Raw genomic sequence first — 3,577 nt, 5'->3', positions numbered from 1 at the left:
TAAAATGAAAATGCAAACCTCTTTTTGCCATTTCTTTTTCCAAACATCTGCGCAAATATCCTGCCACAATTGAAAATGAAATGAAATGCCTACATTTGCAATTTCATTTTTCACATGAGCACGAGCCATTTGTGACAAAAATAAAAAAAAATGTCCTCCGAGTCAGAGCGGCATCATTGCTCAAGCTAAACGACTTTGAGTCTCGAGAAAATCCATCGTCATGTCTCAGATCTGCTCAAAGTCGTTTAGCTTGAGGAATGATGCCGCTCTGACTCGGAGGTCTGAGGATGTCCCAAAAGGTACCCCGTAGCCCCGCCCAGTGCTAATTAACATATATTTGCATGTTGGTCAATTTGAAAACGAAATCGAAAAGTCGAAAATGAAAAGTAAAAGTCCAGCAGGTGGCGCTGATGTTCGTTTGCATTTGCCTTTTCATTCTGACACTTAAAGCGCGTCGACGCCGAAAACTGAATCACAAACCGTCACTTTGCTGTTGATTTATCAGTTTTGCATTTTCATTTTCACTTTGTCAGATCTGCAGCCGATTGCTGTGAAAAAGAAATAACAATGTAAACACTGCATTTTAATTTTAGTTTTGACCCGTATTCTGCACTTCATGGAGAAAAGCCAAAGCCAAAGTGAAGCTTGGATTTTCTTTTCTCTATTAGCTTTTTCATTTTAGATTTGGCCATGAAAAACCCAGAATAACGACTAAAATGAAATGACAAATAGCTGTTTTACATTTATTTTTATTTTTGTCACAAATGGCTCATGCTCATGTGAAAAATGAAATTGCAAATGTAGGCATTTCATTTCATTTTCAGTTGTGGCAGGATATTTGCGCAGATGTTTGGAAAAAGAAATGGCAAAAAGAGGTTTGCATTTTCATTTTATGGTTTTAATTTTAATTTCTTTTTTGGCTGGATTTGCCTCCCATATTGTCACCACCTAGTGGTGTGGAGTAGCAGTGGCATTTCTAGCATGGTCTAAAGTCTGGCAGAGAGCAAAAGGGGAGAAGGGCTACAAAATAGCACAGAGAAAGCAAATTTATCTACTAGACGTTTAATTTGGGGGAGAGCTTTAGTTGTTACAAACACATCCGTAACCTGTGATAACCTTGCCATTAATTCACTACTGAGGAAAGCTCACCTGGGAAAAACTTAACCTGAGAAAACCAAGATGTGAAAGTGCCAGAAGGATGCAGCGATGGATGTTTCACTTTGAGGGACCCTCCATCAGCGTTCATCTCTGACCACTCGTATAAACAAGTTACACAGGTCATACAGTTCTACTTCTCTCAGGCTTGCCATAAAGGACCATATATATTACTGAAATGGGCTTTAAGTGCTGCACAACTGTCAAAAACTCTAAAGAATTTCCTGGAACTCTGACATTTGGTCCTCTAAAGCTGATGGGGAGTGGGGTGGTAACCCCTGTCCACACTGCTTTAGGATCAGTTTCAGCTCTCAGTCGTGTTTGTCAGCGTTTTTAGCTGCTTTCTGTTACTCTTTCATTTGCTGCTTTGAAAACGAGGCTATTCCAACACATTTGTAGATTTGTACTCAAATACACTTATATACCTGTCTTTCCTCACAAATGCATAGCAAGGCCCACTAATGCAGAACCCTTACTCAAATGACTACCACCAAACCATTTGTGCTTTTCATTTTACATCTGAGTTGAAGGATTGCTCATTGTAGCACATCGCTGCTTTCAGAAGAAAACCTTGTATCTTAATTTTGTTTTTCAGTTTTTGACATAATTTGAAAATGCCTGTTGCCCTTTACAATGTGTGTAAATTTCACAATGAATGGAACAAAACAAGTGGGCCTAAATGACTTTGAAAGAATTCTGGTTCCATTGACTTACATTAAAATAAAGCATGTTTTTGGCTTCTCCTGTAAAGTTACCATTTTGGAGATACAAGGTTTTGTTCCGACAGCAGTGATATGGATGGTTACCATGGACTGTAATTTCCCCCTTATTTAGAAAAGAACGTAAGAAAATATTGACTCAAAAACAAGCTTACAATAGAAGCCAATAAGCAGCATTTCCGCATCACCCATTGGATCCCTTTGTAAGTGTGGGAAACGCATGGAAATTATTGTTCATGGTAATCAAATGTGTGCTACAGATGCGACAGAAATCAGGTTGGAAAAACAATGGAGTATCTAGTGTATTTGCAAAAACTCTTGAGAAGAAACTCATGAATGCTGTTCCACCTTAGGTGCCACTAGAGGGCAGACTTGTTCAACACAGAAGCTGAAGTGCCTGAGCTGTTGTTACTCACTACAGCCTTCATAAGGGAAATTATTCAAATTCTTTACTACCATTCATGTATTCTGTATCCATACCTCACTCTAGCCTTAACCTACAATGAAATCCTTCCACTCAATGTTTATAAACTTTAGCCTGACTCTAGCCTGAGATGACTTTATTAGAGACTGGAGGCTGTGTTCAATGCAGTCATCTATGTCACCTAATACGCAGCGTAATGCTGAACTGTTAAAGAGGACTGGTCGTTCAGTTAATGGAAGCTGTTACTTTAATTTTACTTTTTTACTTTTTTATTTTTAATAGCTGGAGCTTTTTGACACTAGTGTTTTTCTAGAGAACTTTTTGGGCACTTTCTTTCTTAATATAAGAGAGTATAAGAATCAGAATTTAATTAATACATATAATTGATCATACTTTTGTATCACGGATTGCAAAATATGCATAAAGCTTTGTAACGGGTCAAATTTGCTTTTGTGTCTAATTTAACCTTCCTTACAATTGAACTGTTATTCTGCAGATTTTGTACAATCGTGTGTAATTAGATGCGCCTTAATAAACAAATAGCCTAACTAAAGTGTTGTTGTTGGTGATAGTAGTGAAGCAGTGTTTCCCACTGGTCACGTATTCAGTTAAGTCATCGAATCAGTGAATGTTGAATCTTTTTTGTTTTTCATTTTAATATGTGAAGCACCTCAAGCACTTAAAGTGAAGGTTTAGGCTGTGGAAATGACCACAGGAAGAAAGAGTGATGCTTTGTGTCAGTGACACTGTGAACACTTAATTCATAGCAATATAAACAGAAATTGAAAGGTGTTAAAATTGGGCATAAATGTACTTGGGTGGCCTAAATATACTTTGTGTGGGGAACACTGGTCAGTGATGTTGGACTGTCTGACATTAAGGGCTTTGTAACCTTCTGTATGCTTAGTCAGTTTAACCTAATAGAATTCAACTGTGTCTTAACTCAGGGGATTGTGGAAAAAGCAGTGGAGGTCAGTGGGTTACAGGGGTTAACTGCAATTTTATTCGCAAAGCGGACAATTACAGAGTGCTTTTCTTTGCTTGCTTTTGAGTTTCGGATTTCAGAGGAGTGTTTGTGTCCACAGATTACCAGGGAGGACTTGCCTGCAGGGGAAAAGGAGCTTAACGCAAATGGCTGTTTTCACGCCTCTAATTAAGGGGAACTCGGTTTACTTTGTGCTCCAGCGTGTTAAGTCTCTGAGAGGCGCTACTTTGTACATGTGACAGGGCAAATACGGACAAGCATCTGAATACAGAAATTAGGCCTGTATAATATATC

The sequence above is a fragment of the Colossoma macropomum genome, unplaced genomic scaffold (genome assembly GCF_904425465.1).
Source record: "Colossoma macropomum unplaced genomic scaffold, Colossoma_macropomum, whole genome shotgun sequence".
NCBI classification, from domain to species: Eukaryota; Metazoa; Chordata; class Actinopteri; order Characiformes; family Serrasalmidae; genus Colossoma; species Colossoma macropomum.
The sequence above is the reverse complement of the archived record's forward strand: the minus strand, read 5'-3'. Positions refer to the sequence as shown.